Here is a 17,937-nt window from a genome sequence, read left to right on the forward strand (position 1 = left end):
CAGGTCTCTTTGCCATTTCTAGCAGGTGTTGTGTCCAAAGGGTATAGTGTTTTCTCGTTCATACCAAAATCCCCCAAGGCAGTGCAGTTGCAGTATTAGCATGTGTTGGCTCTGTGGCAGGTCCAGCAACAAAAGCCATTACATTTAGGCAGCCTACGGGCTAGCAGATCATAAGCATTTCTCCAATCAAGTGTTCGCCAATGGACTATTTACCCTGAGGACTCAGTCGTGGTTGCTTTTACTAGCAGCATTGCAGTTCAGTTGCAAGGCCACTTTCACTGAGTCCAATGTCTCCTGATGATACTTCCACACCTGCCTAAAATGCTTTGAGGTCTTTAAGTGAAAAGCACAAATTAAGTACAAAGTGCTGCTGTTATGGTCCAGCCCTGAGTTTGGAATAGGGTTGCCAACTCTGACTGAAGCTATTCCAGAAGATTTTTTTTCCCCCAACGTGATATAATGTCATTAATTTCATTTTCTACTAAAATCTCCAGGATTGCTTTCAGTAGTCCCCAGGAGATCAGTGCCAGTTCTGGTAGACTCCTGGCCAATCTGGGAGGGTTGGCAACCCGAGTTTGGAAAGGTTTTTTCATGCTAAAAAAAAACGACTAAAGGCCAAATTCTGTCCTGGGACTTCCATCGGAGTCGGTCACCTGTGTCCAAAGGGAGAGATTTCCCACCAGTCTACTGCCTCCCCTTGGTTTTGCTGGATGAAGTTCATCAGAGGGTGAATGAAAAGAAATCTTCCTCTGCCCTCAGACGTTGGTGACCTGTCTTGTCCCTGCCCGTTCTGTGTCACTTATAGGAGGCCTGTTAGGTAGAAATACCACACGTGGGATATCTCTTTGTCCTGTCCCACGGAGCACAAACACCTAGAGCAGTGGTGGCATCTCCATCCTCGGAGGTGTTTAAGACCCAGCTAGACAAACCTTTGGCTGAGATGATGCAGTTGGGGCTGGTCCTGCTCCCGAGGTCCCTCCCAACCCTCATTTTCTCTGATTCTGTGAAAATCAATGTTCACGGTAAATATAATCACTAATACAAGGGACAGCTGTTTCTTTCTCCAGTCTTTTATTGAGGCCTGTGACTGTAGTTTCTATGTGCCGCATGATCTTTATTGTGAAGTAGAAAAAAGGAAAAACGGGGCTACATAGCATATGATACTGAAGCTGCTTTCCTAGGTTCACGCTCCCTCAGAAGCATTAAAGATTTTAAAAATTCATAACTCCAAACACTATTGATCACCAAAGTAAGAGACTTTTTTTTTTTTTCCCTTATGATTTATTTGGCTACATCCCTTCAACTGCATTCTCGCTTTGATTTTTGGCTCGCGGAGGGGTTACAGAAAACAGCAGTGTTAAAGATTTTACAGTAAGATGGGTCTGTTTTTTCCTTGTCATCCTAACCCAGCAAAGAAATACATGTGGTCAATCCATTGTGCAAACCATTGGTGGCCAAAGGAAATGGTTACAGCATGATGTCAGGCCTGGAAGCTTATTGTGAAAATGCTTGCGTTACCTGAATTGGAAAGTCTTGTTCGGCTTGTGTCACGTGGACCGTTCGGCATGCAGATGAGCATGTGCACCACAACAGTTGTGTTGTAACACTTTCATTTGCCAGTGAAGCAATATTAGTTTCCGCTGGCTATTTTTGATCTGTCCTTTCCCTGTTTTAATTAAACTGCACAATCAGCTGCTATTTCAAGCCCATTCTCATCCACTCACTAGCCTTAACACATCTTTCTACTGCATCCTCTTCAGATGTCCTGAGATGCCTCTGGAGCGGTGTTGACACTGTTACAAATGCACCCGAAAACCTTGTCGTTCAAAACTGAGGGGAAATATATGTGGAAAAGACTTTCCCCCTTTGTTCTACCTGAATTCCACCTTTTTTCCTTATTTATTTTGACCTTCTCACTTTTGTCTTCTGTATTTCCAAGGTCCAACAGAGACTGGCGCTGTGGAGGTACTGTGAGAATGGTCTTTTTAAAAGAGTATATGTAAGCAATCCTGAACTTATGAGGGTTTTGGAAATGTTAATATCCAAGGTATATAAAATCGTGGAAACGTAGTAAACTGCAAAGATGGCAGTTCTTGCACTGCGAACAGGTGGCTTTCCCACTTGCACAAAACCAGTCTGCCCATCCTGTATGGAGTCAACATCATTTGCTTCCTGGGCTTTGACTTGGTTAATGAATGATCCACTGTATTCAATAAACAATTAACTAAGTCTAGTCCACAACTGCATTTATATTTCCTGTCCCCACCATAAGCAGGAAGAATGAGGAAAGGGTGACATCTCTTTCTACGCTATCCTGAATTGTTTGGAAAGCACCGAGCAACCTTTGGTTGCTCCCGTTAATAAATGCACTGGCAAGGTTTCCAGCAGTCTTTGTTTTTAGAGGATGAGAACTGGGATTTGAAGGGCTCCTTGGGTATGCCAGTGGGGAGACAACAGGTTTGGATGGGCTGATCCTGCCTCAGGGACGGGGTTGAACTAGATGACCTCTGGAGGCCCCTTCCAGCCCAACTTCTCTATGATTCACTGATGCTGTTATAAAAATCTGCTTTCATCTAGCCATCCCTTTCACACACAGTTTTGGTGGGGGGAGACGAGTTTGTACCTCCCATCACTCACTGACATCGATGATGTAATCCCACAGGCCTGAACTTCGCATTGGGCTTCTCATCTTCAAAGCCTGGAAAGCAATGCACTGCTTTATTGGGAAGGCGGGATACTCCTTTTTGTAGACTTCTCCTGACTTGTCTCACTGCTTGGTTGTCTGTCTGAAATGCAGGTATATGGTAAGCCAGAGCCTCCACCACTGATACTGGTTTTACAAGAAGGGGGTCTAGGTACAAGTGAGGGGAACCAAATGAAACCCTAAGAGTAGGCAGATCAGTAGAGAGAGGCTGCAAGGCCTGGGACTTTGAATTCAGGCTTTCTTCTTGATACACTGCCCAACTCCAACAGTGCTTGCTTTGTACATTTACCTTCATGCAGCCCTACCCCAGGTTGTAGGCTCTTGGCATCATGTAAAACTGGACCCCTGCAATACCTGCAAACTTCAGGGCAACAATAGCTAATCCCTGAATAGGCCTTGCAATTATTCAGTCATCAAACTGCCCCACCAAAAACTAGCACCCACACTTTGTGCTGCCTACGGTCTAAAGCCAAGCTCATATGTATTAAAAAAAACCCACGTGGCATGACTCAGGATCCAAAATGAATCAGGAGACTGTCTGACTTAAAATCAGAGGAACCTTTTAAAAAAGAATATTCATTTTGGGTTGTTTTTGCCTTCTGGGTTTTAAGCCTTTAGGAAACACAAAGGTCTCAAGTCCAGGCCTCATTCCCCAATATTCAGGGCTTATTTTGAAAGTGGAAGCAGAGCTTCTCATAATCCCATCATTTCAGATGCTGTGATTTAGGGGGGGGTAGGAGGCGTTACCTGTGACAGAACAGTGGCAAAGATCATCGGGAGAATTGGCAACACTCGTTCAAAAATGCATCTCTCTCAATTGTCTGCAGAAAACTCCCAACCTTTGCATCAGCAGGATGGTGGCTGCGGTGGCTCCTCTGCTTTACCTGTGGCAGGTTGGGTGTGATATCTTGTGATTGTGTTAGGGATGGTTGTAAATTTGCTAAGAGGTTAATCGATGGATTTGGATGGGGTGGTTTGGATAGAGATAATTCTACCGCAGGCAGGGGGTTGGATTAGATGTGACCTCTGGAGGTCCCTTCCAGCCCAGCTTCTCTATGATTTTACTTACTGATTCTGCCTCCCGGACATAAGCACCTGCTATTCCACACGGCACGCACTCGCGTTTTGTACTGCACTGGGTTGCAAAACTCTTTGAGATGCTGACAGCAAGGCAAGCTAGAGAATCCAATGACTTCAAAGATCAGAGACTTCTATGCACTTGTGAAGTGTTAATTTAATTAGTGTTTCATCCTAATGATACAGGAGAAGGAGGGAACCCCGCCCCCCCAACCTTGCATTGATTTATTCATTTTAGTTTTGGCTGAAGCCAAGGGGAGCTGCTTGTACAGCTTAGCTCTGTAACACTTTAATAAGAAAATAATCCACATAGTGACCATTATATCATGAGGATCTACAAATCATGGACACTGGCATAAATGCACATTGAAGTTTGGCAAGAGGCTCTAAAATATTTGGCTTTTATTACAGGCTTGTATCTTGGAAGTCCTGGCACCAGAAGCCTAATGGTACAGCCAGGCACCGAGGGCAGTGGGATTCATGGGAGTAGTAGCAACTTCTAGCTACTGCCATGCTGCTGGCATGCTTATGCGGCTGTGATTGCCTATTTTTTTCCCGTCACCATCTATTCCCCTCTCTGGGCTGTTCCATTGCCCGGGTGAAATTAGGTGGTAGTCTCATGGTTAAGTATCTGTATTACAAAACTAGGAGTCTCATTTGGCCCTGTCTTCTCTAATGTTGGAGCCATGCTAGTAGCCCCTGCATCAGGGTGAGAACAATCCCCTGAGCTGACACTTGCATGATTGAACCAGTGACCTCCACACAGCTGAAGCCACAAGCTGTTTTAGCACGAGCTGCTCGGTCGAGTCTCCTTAACCAGGATTGAAATAAAATCTTAATCTCTGTGGATCTGACATAGATGAAGATCTATCTGGAAGATACTCTTGTCAACGGGTTACAGTTATATATAGGCATAGCGTGGCTTTGCCTCTAGCAGGGTGTTCAAGGACTATTTTTTTTTCCTGATAAAAATATTGTAGTTCCCGATTCCATAAGGGATTATTAAGGAACAGGTTTCTCTATACCATAATTACAACACATGCTGGCTGTATAAACAGGACCAAACTACATGAATGTTTTAATATAGTGGGAGTAATATTATATTAAAGAAACCTAATTAAGGACTACAAAAGTGGAGTTCCAAGGTAGAAATCTGATTTGCACGTGTGCATAGTGAAATGAAAAGGCTTTCCAGAGATGCCATATATCTTGTGGTCTGTTGACAGGAGGGACCACAAATCAAGTGGATTCATTTGGAACTGGCTAATCCAAGCTTCGTTCACTGTGGGTGCGTCTACATGTTCAGTAATGCACACTAACTACTGCACATTTAGTTTAGTACTTCCTTAATGAAGTACTAACTGAATGCACAATGACTAGTCTAGAGTTACTGCACTGGCACACGGTTATTTAGCGATGCTTACTGCCCATTAGCCTAAGAACACTGCGGAGTGAGCTGTTAGCGTGGTTTTTGCTGTGACACGCTACTGCGCAGTGTTATTAGGCTAATTCAAAGTAAGTGTCTTGTGTAGACATGCCCCTTGTACATGAACAGCACGCAAAGGTGGTAACACATTTCAGATGCTAATCTGATTTGAAAATGGACCATTGCTTAATAGCATCTGACCAGATCTTTGGTGCTCCAGTGAAAAAAATGGGGGGATATGCACACGTATGTGCACACACAACTTGCATATTTATCACATCTTTGAGTAGCTGAGAGGTGAGAGGCTAGATCAGAAGGGATATATTGAGTTCCAGGGGCTCAAAAGAATGACAAAGGGCAAGGGGTAGTTAAGATGGCTGAGAGATGCAGATAGAGATGTGCAAAATGGTTGCATCAAGCCTCAGACTTACCAAGCTTAGCAGACCCTTGACTGTAAGGTTCAAGATGTCTGTGAACCTCAATGCATGCTCTCAAGAGTTTGGTAAATAGGGGATGTGGTTGTTCACATGCGAGAAGCAGATGAATCACCTTCTTCACTTCCCCAGTAAACCTGAGAACCGTGGAGGAGCCAGAAGAGGAGGAAAGGAGCTGCATAGCGGCCTTTGACTCCCTGCAGGTTGCCTTCAAAGAGGCTGGAGCTGGGCTGTTCTCAGTGGGGGCAGATGACAGAACAAGGAGCAATGGGCTCCAGTTGCAGCAAGGGAGGTTTAAATTGGATATTAGGAAAAACTTTCTCACTAGGCGGGTGGTGAAGCACTGGAACAGGTTCCCCAGAGAAGTGGTGGAGTCTCCATCCTGGGAGGTGTTTAAGACCTGGCTAAACAAAGCCTTGGCAGGATGATGTAGTTGGGGCTGGCCCTGCTGTGGACTAGATGCGACCTCCTGAGGTCCCTCCCAGCCCTCATTTTTTATGATTCTGTGTAGATTGAGGGAGAGGGGAAGGAAAAGGGATAGTAATGGACCCACTGCATTGAAGTAGTTTGACCTGTTTAAAAGAACCTGCCCCTTTCTGGCCCAATTGGTAGGATTCAGGTAGCAAACTCGTTTCTTTAAGCATGATGGAGTTGTCACATGCTGAGCATTTTGAAAATGTGTTGTCTGTTCAACAGAAACTGCATTTCACCCCGCAGAGGCTAGAGGATGAGTAATCCTCATGTACTGTAGGCTGTCTATCAGCTTTCCCCTGCACCTTGCGTTGACACTCATATGGTACAAAATGGGTGTAAAATGCTTTATTTCACTTCCATGGTGTTTCAAATCCACATCGCTTTGGGGTATATGATTGCAGAAGGAGACGGGTGACGGAAGCCAAGCTGTAGGATTGTAACTAACACTTCCCACAGTACAAGGCTTGGGAAGTAGCAGAAAAGTCAGTGGCAATAACCTGAGAACAGAGGACAAACTAGGGATGGCCTGGAGCGATGTCACCTCCCACTGTGATCTCATTAGACTTCCTGATCTAAGCGTGATTGGTCCTGCGTGGTGTTTGGATGGGAAGCTGCCAGGGCTCTCCTAGGTACTACAGGAAATAGTTACCGCTCAAAAACCACAGGTGGACAGATTGGCTATTCAGTAGATGGCAGTTCTCTGTAAAAGCCAATAATGGATCGAGATGCCACCACATTACAGGTCAGCTTGTCGACAGCACTGTACATATATATTTGTAATGAAGCTATAGAACTAACTTCCTGGCTTCAGCTGGTCATTTAAAAAGAAATGGTAGCATTTCTTATAAATCTTCATACCCTGGCTGAGCTCCAGCTCTGCAAATGACATTTTATTTACAAAAATTCCCCCCCTGGCTTCAATTGAACATCACTTTCCTTTTTATTTCCTGTCCAAATTGTTATGTAAATTGCTGAGGGTTGTTAAGCAGCTGTTCAGTTGCCCAGCTGGGGTGCACAAAGTGATTCTGGGTGGACAGTAAACTCCTGAAGTGCTTTATCCAGGACATATTTGCTCCTTTCTCAGGGCATCTGCACTGCTAACTGAAGTGCTGGGAGCAGGTGCAGACAGACCTACACTAGTCCTAATCTGGGACTAATGCCAGTGTAGCCACAGCAATTCAGGTTCTGGCTGCCCAGGTAAGGAGACCTGGACACAGGCATGGGCAAACCGGGCAGTCGCCCAGGGCCTGCACAGAAAGGTGACCTGAAAATGGGGGGGCGGGGAAATTACAATTGCAAAAAAAAAGTTTTAATATTGTGTATATATGTATACCTAATCCCCCGCTGTCCAATTATTATTATCATTATCTCTGGCGAAGGGGGGCCTGATACTAAAAGTTTGCCTGGGGCTGCCGGGAGTCTAGGTGTGGCACTGCAGGTAAGACAGGGCTTATGTGGCTCTTGCTGTAGTACTATTGCTAGGCTACTCTGGGCATGTCTACACGTGCACTTTAATGCACATTAAAGCATCACTAGGGGCATTTATACACATGCTTCGGGAATGAGGGAGGAGGTCACTTTAATTAGAGTGGCTGTCAGGGCTGCTCTAATTAGAGTGCCTGGAGCGTTTTGTATATCAGCATCCCCATGCTTCAGAACAGTTGGTGGAGGTGCTTTGTCTAAAGTCAAATGATCTTTAGTTAAAGCTCCCCCACTGCCATTCTGCAGCATGGGGATGTTGATACACAAGACACGGAGGGTGGCTGGAGTGTGGTAATTGCCACGCTCCAGGAGACTCGATTAACTGGATCTGCTCCGATGCGCTGTAGTTACAGTGTGTTGGAGCAGCCTTCTGGTTGGTGTATAGGCACCCAGTGGTACTAGATTTAATGTGCATGAACTAAAGCATGTTAATGCACGTGTAGATGCACCCTCTCTCTGAGTACTTAAATTAGCTGGACTGAAGCTAGCTTGGGTATGTTCATACTTACAATCACTTCCTGCTTAGTGCAAACCTCAAACAACTTGCTTTGAAGCCAATGGCATTGGGATCCATATGGCTTAAAGGTCACGGGCAATGGTATTATGGTGGGGCCTATGGTATATCCAGTCAGATAAGGACCTCCAAAGCACACTGCACAGACAAAAGCAAGTCGAAATGTTATCTCATTTTCAGCTGGGCACCCTGGTGCCTTGAGCTGTGGTTCATTTCTTAGTAACTTTTTATTTTCTTCCCTCGAAGCTTGCTTTTGCCATGCGAAGGAAAGTAACACTTCTGCTCTGCAACCCAGTCAGCTGCCTCTGCTAAGGAAAAGAAACTACTGAAGATCTTTCTAGCCACCTGCTTTTGGCTGGAGACAAATTTCAAATGCTGGTCACCCACGTCTGGCAGTAATAGAGGAGGGTAGAAATATTGTCTTTACTAATAAGTGTGTTGTTCAGAAGAATTCCTCTTTGCAGTTGTCCATTGCATTCAGAAGTCTTTAAATATAAAGTACATGATGTTCTTTGGCTAAATCAATATAGTGGGTGGTGATCCGTCTCCTCACAGAGCTATGACCAGCAGCTGGAGAAGGTTTTTTTTTTCCTTTTAGATATTTTCCAACTTTTTTTTTTTAATTTCAAAAAGTAGATTTGACAAGAGCATCCTTTCAACTGATAAACAGAATCACGTCCCAAATATAGTGGCAGGGGTGAGGAAAGCAGGAAAATCCCCAGTCAGAACTAGAGGTTTCCTGACTATAAATATTCAATAACCTCCCAGCCAGGGACTGCTTTCCCCCTTCTTTCATTTGTCTGGGGCTTGCTTTCCTCACTTGCTAAATACGTCTATGACATGCTATTTATTTCGGGACGCAGCGATCCTGACATGCCTCCTGTTTCACAACTAGCTCCCTACCACTCTGCGCGTTGAGTAAAGCCGGGCTCTTCACGCATGAAGCCACCTTTAGTTTTTATTCTCCCATTTTTCTTTCCATCCAATTTAGGCTTCATTCACACCCATCAAATCCTACCAAAAAAGCCAGAGTCGAATGGAGGTGCGCAGTGCTGCCTATATGGACAAATATTGGGTGTTGCAACTGGAGTGCGAAGGGGAGATGAATGTGTTGGCTTGGTCTTGACTGAAATCGTCTATTAAGTATCTCCATGAATGTGCACTGATAGGTAATTGTGAAGGGAAAGAAGAATAATTTCACCTTAGAATGACTTATCCCTGATTTCCCAGGAATATAGCAAGAGATCAGATTATTGCCCAGTCTGGTCCAAGGTCCTGCCATGTGCAGTGGCTGTTGCCTACAGCTCCAGACTCAGATGGAAAATAATGAACCTAGCAGACTGTGAGATAAGGGAGGGAAGAGGAATCCCTTGTAGAAACCCATATCTCAGAAGCATGAGATTTGATTACCTGATCTTGACACGGTTCTTTGGGGAAACCTGATATCTTTTTATTAGACCAACTAACAAGAGACATCAGATTTACCCAAAGAACCTTGTCCGCCTGTGTCCTTAGACCGACACGGCTACAACCTACACCCCTATCACCTTATCTCTGCATACATGCAATGGCTCAGATCTGGAGCTACAGCCGCATTATGCCTCAGAAACTACTTCTAATTGATATGATTTGCCCCTGCCTAGGAATTTGGCAAGGGGAGGGGGGAAAGATGAGCCCTTCATGAGGGCAAATACTCCCATGTTTGGGTCTATGGGGATTAAGGCTGCTTTGTGTGACCAGAACAGCACAGAGCATTCAGGCTGGCACTAGACGACCCAGTCCTGCAGTTGCAAAGGTTAACTTAATTTATTCCTTTTAAAAATAAAATCTAGATGCTGACTTGCTAATGCGGAGAATTCAACAGGATAAATGTGTAACCAGAGGTGCCACAGAGTGGTGGGATGAGCACGTGGTTCAGATTGAGCAGCTGTTGTCTTCGGTCCCAGTGTTGTCGCTGACTTGCCTCCGGCAAGTTACTTCAGCTCCCTGCCTTGGCTTTCCATGAGTTGGTTTTCAAACATAGATAACAGACGTCTTACCTAGCCGATGGGTGTAGAGGGACCATCAGAACTGCTCTTCACTGGATCAGACCATACATCCATCCTGCCCAGGCTCCTGTGTCACACCGGGGCAGAGAGCCGATGCTGAAAGGGAGAGTGACCTGGGGCAGATCAGGGATGTGTTTGGTAGCCGTGTTGGCCTGAGAGAAAAAGAAATGCAAAACTCTACAAATTTTGGTTCAGAGATGATACCTTTTATTAGACCAACAGAGAAATTGCAAAAAAAAAACCAACAAAGAAACTTTTTCTGCAAGCTTTTGGGCACACACACACTTCCTCGGGCTCAGGGAAAATTAACGATGGTAAAAAGTCCCCATAGGTAGGAAATAGCAGGTGGGTCAGATCAGGGTTTTCTCCACTGTTCCTCTCTCCCTTGCAGCCTCCAGCATTTAAGGCCTAGGAGGCTGCAATTCGGAGGCTGCGCCCCTCACTCCCATGCCCCTTTCCTCCAAGAATTTGTCCAGTCCCCCTGTGAATCTGGTTAAACTGCCACATCTGGTGGCAATGAGGAAATATCTGATCAGTCTTTTGGACACGTTAATCAATGTATGAATGCTAAGTCTTATTCTAGGAGCTGCGAGTTTATAGTAATTAAATACCTGTCCAAAAACAGAAAGAGGAGTTTTTATTTTGCACTGTTGTGTACCTTCCAGCATCTTTTACGCTGCTCAGATGTTCCCATTTTCATCGGTAATGCATTACACCCATTTTGCACATACATAATTGACCACACAAAGTGCAAACCAGTGGAGAAGTAAAACAGGTCCCCCTTAAATTGCAGGAATGGTGGCGTTTTTTGACGTACAGTAAGCTCTGCTGACATACATTTATTCAAGCCCTTGGTTTCCCATTAAAATTGCACATGTGAAAGAACAATGGGACAACTGTACTTATTGGCTATTAAAAATAAGAGTGTTTTAGGTTAGGGTTTTGGTTAACAGTTGAAAAAAGGTAAAAAAATTATGTGTGGGTTGTTTTTTTGTTTAAACGAAAGCCACCATTTTAAACCCACCAAAAATGTTTTGTCTATTTTTAAAACTATACCTGAGAAGTGTTTAAGTAAAGCAAGCACCTGCTCATAGCTTGTTACAAGACATGTATAACAGCAAAGGAAATGATATGAGATGCGTCATTGCTTTCTTTTGGTAAACAGAAATAATGTAATTATTCACATCCACAGCAAGGGCAATTTCAGCTAAATAAGACAACGCTGTAACAGGAAGCCACATGTGGTAGAAACACGGGCTTTTGGTGTGCTGACGGCGGGGTCTAGTTTTCTGGCAGTTCAGTGAAACCAGAAGTCAGGGGGTTTTGTACCCATGCCTTATTGGACCTTGCTGATGCGATTTTTCTCTCCTTGTGCTGGATGAGTACAAGGCAAAAAGTCCCTTGATCCCACTCTGAGTTCTTCGCTGCCCTGAGCAAAATTCACTGCATTGTTTTTACATTGTGAGCTCAGCTGAGCTCTCTGCTTACTTAAAGAAACAATCCAAAAAAGAGAGCACAGTGATTGCCTTATCCGTGGCGGCTCATATCTGGAGTGTGAGAGTCACCTGTTCATGACGCCTAGGTTTGCAAAGAGAAGCTAGCCCTTGTGAAGGTCAGTTATTAGATAATCAGTGCCGGGTGGATCAGTGTTGATTAGGGCTGATCTTCCTCAGCTGTCTGCCTTTCTCTGCACAGAAGTTGAAATTCCCAGAGCTGCAGAACACACTGTGCACTTGAACTGCTACTAGGCAGGTATTAGCTCAGCATCTAATTTTATCACCGAGCCAACACTTCATATATGCTCTCACAGAGCTCGGAGAGTGGAAAGCAAGAGTAGGCCTGTTATACCACAAGGGTCACATTGCTTTAGAAAAAAAAAATGCATTGAGTGTTGCTAGAATTCAATTTTGTACTAGGGCTGTAATCTGTTTGGAGGAGGATCATGTGGATAGTGCCTAGCGCAGTGGTGTCTTTGACCATTATTAGGGTTTCTGTATTTTAACGCACCGCTAAAATAAATCCACCTTGTAAAGTTATATTTTATGTGCGCACATGCACTATAATTTTAAAAGATAATGGAGGGGGTTTTTTAATAAATAAAAACAGAAACATCCTTCCTGCCCTGTCTGCATCAAACTGAAAAACAAAAACACTGTCAAAATGTCCATGATGGTGGAAAAAGCAGGGCTACTCTAGACTTTGGGTGAATGAATCCATTCTCATGAATATTAATATACTAGTTCCTATCGATGTATATATAAAAAAAGCCCCACTTCAGAAACCATTGTAAAAACTGTAATTTTTGTCAAGGTTCTTTGATGGACTACTTACAAACGACAGCCTACAATTTCTTATGGCTTGGCACACTGAGAAAATAGCAATTACTCAGTGAGATGTAAAGCTCCAGTTGAATCTCGCTTGTGTGCAACATAAAACAACTATGCAAGAGTTGAGTTACTAAATTATAGCAGTGTAGGTATAAACCTCAGTGGACCCAAATCTTTTTGGCCACTTCACTAAACTAAGATCCTGACTCTGCCGTTGATCCTCACTGGTCCCTTGTGCATCCTTTGCCAGTAGTTTGGGTTTTCCCAAGTCCAAGTCGTGTAAGGCCAGGCTATGAAGTACCTGCACTGCAGACAATAGCATGAACAAATTGAACAGGATACGGACTGTAGTTGTTCACTGACTAACACGGAACTGGGTCATTAAGAAAGGAAGGACCCAGTCACAAAAGTATGAAGTATACTAGACTGAACAGAAATCAGGACGTCTGGTAGAGGTGATATCTTTTATTAGACCAATTCGATTTTTGCAAAATAAATAAATAAATAAAAACCTTTAATTGCAAGCTTTCAGGCACAAAATTAAAGAATTTGTTTTGCAAAAGTCTAATAAAAGATATCACCTCTACCACGAGTCCTGATTGCTTTTGCCACCAGACCAATACGGCTACAGCCTGGAAAACTGAAGAAAAGTAATTTGTAGTATTTGTGTGATAGTTTGGATCAGGAGACTGAGAGGCACATCATCCATTCTCGGGGCATGCTAGTGTCTAACAGGCAGGAAAGGATGGATCATTTTCCTTCTGTTTTATGTGACTGTACTTTACTTTGGAAAGGTATCATCTAGGCAGCTATTTACTGTCTTTCTCTATCGTTGTCCCAAGTTTTCTATGAATCTCCAAGCGAGGGATTAATAGGAAAAGAAGGTATGAATAGGGGAATTTTATACAATGACAGATCTAGAGATATTGGCATCGTTACCTGGCTTCTTCCCATTGTTTTCATTGATGACTCAGTCTGAAACCACAGATTCACAGACGTTTAGGGCTGGAAGGGACCTCGTGAGATCATTGGGTCCAGCCCCCTGCTCTGGGCAACTGGGACAAGTCGCCAGCAAGTGTTGCTGGGCTTGATTCAGTACTACTCAGTGACTTTGCCTAGCCAAGTTAGGTTCACAATCATATAGTTTATAGGTAGTTCAGCAACACCCAGGGTAGTTGTTAAACCAGGTCAGATAACAGCATCCCTTACATACAACCCTTTGGGACTTACCTTTAATTTTGCTAAAGTGGACAGTACCTGTCAAATGAACACAGTATACATGTGAAACTCCACTGTGAATAAGGCATCACCATGCCAAAAGAAAACACATACTGGTCTGCCCAATGCTGAGAGATGCTTTTGTTCCTTCTCAGAGCTGAGCTAAATTGGATGAAAAGTGCAACCAATACTGTCATTTGTTTATACCGAAGCTCTGAAGCACAGAGGCTAAGTCTTATCTCCCATGGTCAGCCCAGCATATTTCAAGCATACTTTAAAGAATGAAAAGGTCAAGATTGTTTCCTGTAGATGTGTCCATCTCCCTTTCCTATTGCTGGAGGTACGACACTTTATCTTCAGCCCAGAGAGCAAACGCTTATGTAATACAGCAGGTTTACCAGAGTGCCAGAAATACACACCTCAAATCTCATCTCCAAAGTATGACTTCTTAAATGCAAAAGACAGAACGAAGCGTTTTGGGTTGGGGCATCTCATGCTTCATTTGGACGAGTGACTTTAAGACAAGAACCAAACTTTTTGAGAAATCTGGAGTACTCATTTCACAAAGCTCTTGCATACCAGACAATGTAGTACAAGATCTTCCGGGCTCTGTTTCATGAATGAGATCTTTCAGAAGTTGCACACTGCCTTGCTTGTTCTCCAAAGTAACGCTTTCTGGTAGCTAACCTCTCCACTGGCGGCGACAGTGGAAGCCGGACCAAGTGCCATTTGTCTGCCAATTGAAAAAAATAATAAAATAAAAGAATCATCATCTCCTACAGCTGTCCCCTTCTGATTTTTCTATGACATACTTTTACTGTGTCTAACACTATAGAAAAAGGCAAGACAGTCTTTTAACCTAAAGGACAGAGAGTGCAATGACCTCGTATCTCAGCTGCCTGAGAATATTTTGTGCCTTTTAGAAACTACTAATGCAAATCAGCTCTTACAACCGAGACTCCATCACAACTAGCTTGTATGTTTTTAAATCTTGACATGTGGACAAAGAAGTCTGCTTGTCTGCTACTTGAATGAAACAGTCATGAAGTAAGACGGGCCGGAAAGAGTATTTCTAGCATATATCCTTTTCTGTGCATTCATTTCCTACTTAGGAAAAATGTTAACTACATTTTGTTTCTAAATACTGAATGTTTGAGGACCAAATTTTCTGCAGACTTAGCTACCCTGCAGATGGAAGCCGAAGTACTGTAGCAATGATGTGGATTTCACCACGTGAAAACGGTTCACTCTAGACTGCCTTCGATTTTTCAAATATCATTACAGATAGCAGCAGATGCTGTTTATTTTGCTGCTTTATTACCTTTGGATAGCTGCAATTAATTAAAGGATTTTGGCTAGAAACTCCAGAGCCTTGCAAAAGAAGTCATTTGTAATGATCATGCTGTATCCCTTGCAATCGGAAGATACCTGAGTATGCTACATTTGTGATCTCTGGTTCCAGGAGATATAACGCAACCCATTCTTGGTTTGACTGTTGTGCATATGGTGCCCTCTAGTGCTGGCTCTTTAAACAAAAAAAGAAGGTCCTGATTCTTTTTTACACTAAAAAATGCCCCTTTACGACATATTAGTGTGAATGAGATTCAAGCCCTTACAGTGGTTGTCAGCCTTTTTGGGACTCAAGGGCTTCCTTGATAAGCTCTGTGAATTGAATGAAGAACATTTGTGCCTGACAGATTGCAAAGAAGAACGTTTCCACCTGTTTGAGTTGGTCTAATAAAAGATATCAGATTTACCCACAGACCTGTGTCTGCCTTGTCCTAAGACCAACACGGCTACAACCTACACCCCTGTGAATTGAGTGGCACCCATGTTTCAGAAACTAATTTATATATCACAGTGCTTGTTTCCTTACACAGGGGCTAGGTGGTAGGGGAGGGGATCTCTGAGCCTGGCTTATCTACTTATCTCCTCATAATGCACTTACCTCCTCACACCTCCCATAACCCTTCAAAGGATCTCGTGTCATCCCAAGGTACCCCTGGACTCTGACTGAGACTCGCTGTCTCATGGTTTGGAAAATATCATCAGAGAATCATAGAAAACGAGGGTTGGAAGAGACCTCGGGTGGTCACATCTAGTCCAAACCTTCTACCCAAAGCAAGACCAGTCCCAACCGTATCATCCCAGCCAAAGCTTTGTCTAACCAGGTCTTAAAAATCTCCAAGGATGGAGACTTCAGCACCTCCCTGGGTAACCTGTTCCAGCGCTTCACCACCCTCTTAGTGAGAATTTTTCCTTTCACTAACATCAACTTCTCTTGCTGCAACTGGAGACCATTGCTCCTCGTTTGGACATCTGCCACTGCTGAGAACAGTCTAGCTCCATTTTATTATAAAAAAAACCCAACCAGCTCATGGGGGAGGATTGGAAACTCAGTGATACTTCCATTTAATTATTAGTTATTAGCGTTTACTATTGGGTTTCTATAGCAGTAGTGTCTGGAGGCCTCCATCAGTGTTCGGGGCTTATCATTTCGGGTGGGTACTACATAGATGTGCACGCACACACACATGCCAGATGGCCCATGTCCAGAAAACACACAATCTAAGTACTTTCATGCTTGTCATTAAAAACTGTATACTGCAGTGATGCATTTCTTCTGGCTGAAGTATAGACATAGGCCCCTTTGGTAACCTGTCAGCACTATATCAGCCAGCTAGGATCACTCAAAAGGCAGAGAAGATGAGTCCCTCTGTCATCCTCTGCGGAGAACCCAGTAAAAAGGATTTCTAGCTGAGGTAGGAACTTTACTGGTGTCCGTCAAGCACTCAAGCAGAAATAAAATTTCAGTTCTGTCCTCTCAGGACACAATACTGCTGAATGTCCTGTGCTTTTGACAGCTGATTTTTTTCCAGGGTTCTGGTGCTTTGTGTCGAACCTCAGCATCGACTACTTAAGTGGTACTCGTGCATTGTACCTTAATCCATGACAATGAATACTCAAACAGACACGCAGCTGCAGTGCATGGAAGGGCAAAAAACGTGGCGTGTACATATGCCCCACAGTTTCTGTTACTGACATTGGAGGCATAAATGCTCTGCACACCCAAAAGCTGGCATGTTTCATAAAGACAATAGAAGGAAAAAGGTATAAAGAAAACTGATCAGAATTCTTGCTTGAGGTGCCCATCCGTATAGCATATACCTCCCTTGATTCATTCCATAAATGCTTCTTTTCCCCAGAAGGAGCAGCGGTGGCCAGAAGAAGGTGTAATATATGATCTGCTTCTGTGGGGTTATATCACCTGAGGACAGTCCTAGGAAGGATTTTGGATTTGACATCTTTATTACTGCTTTACCTGCTGGGAGCAGTGCAAAGGAACTGCATCTGGCTCTAACTTTGATTCTCTTTATTTCTTTCTCCCTAGGTGCTATTCATCTCCTTATACTCAGGAGAACAAAGCTGACGACGCATAACTTGACTGCTGAAAAACTCAGCTAATCATTAGTGCCTATTTGTAAAGTTACAAATACTTGTCAAGGAATGTGCGGACAAGCGGAAAACTTCTTTTTGTATTCTTTTAATCTACATTTCTATTATGTGAAAAAAAACAAACATTATGCTGAAGACATTTGCGTGCCAACAACATTTAAATCCTCATTTTTTTTACATGCGCTTTAATTTAAAAAAGCCAATGTCTTCAAATCGTTTTAAACTCCCGATTTAAGCTGCTTTAAAAACAATGACATAGAAAACAGCCTGTAGAAACAAAATAGTTTGCATGTGTTTGCATGTATTTTTCATAATAAATCATCAGGAAACACAACATTGAGGTGTCTTTCAGGGTTTGATGGCTTCTCCCACCCTGCCTCTCTAACCATATATTTGCCTGCTCAGAGGAGGAATACTGTTGGCCTAAATACTGGTAATTACTGTCTGGATTTCTGACTTCAAAGCCTCAGTCAGCAATGGTGTTAAAAAGGTTCTTAACTTTTAAACACAGTTTTGTACTAGGGGTGTGTGAAGCGGGCCCCATTCGATTCAGATTTGGATACAGCCCGAATCAGGAACAGTGATTTGATTAGTTGATTCGGATCGCTGTCCCTGATTCGATTCAGCTGAATCCAAATCTGAAGATTCAATGCTGATTCAGAGAATCAGCAGTTCGGACAGAGACACGGCTTTAAAAGCTTTTTCTACATATCCTGAGGTAGCAGGTGTGGCTCTTGACCGCTGTGATGCTGGGGTGCATGGAGCGTCCCACAAGAG

At 43.5% G+C, this 17,937-nt stretch overlaps 1 long non-coding RNA gene across 1 annotated transcript in view; it reads left to right on the forward strand.

The window, feature by feature from the left end:
• LOC109324274 overlaps nucleotides 1–17,494 on the forward strand; it is a 30,093-nt gene extending 12,599 nt beyond the window's left edge. Inside the window, exon 2 of the long non-coding RNA XR_002104894.1 lies at nucleotides 17,096–17,494. This is a non-coding gene — a long non-coding RNA (uncharacterized LOC109324274). The remainder of the gene's footprint in view (nucleotides 1–17,095) is intronic.
• Nucleotides 17,495–17,937: the final 443 nt, after the last annotated feature.

Source organism: Crocodylus porosus, unplaced genomic scaffold (assembly GCF_001723895.1).
Source record: "Crocodylus porosus isolate Cpor-Errol unplaced genomic scaffold, CroPor_comp1, whole genome shotgun sequence".
Lineage (NCBI taxonomy): Eukaryota > Metazoa > Chordata > Crocodylia > Crocodylidae > Crocodylus > Crocodylus porosus.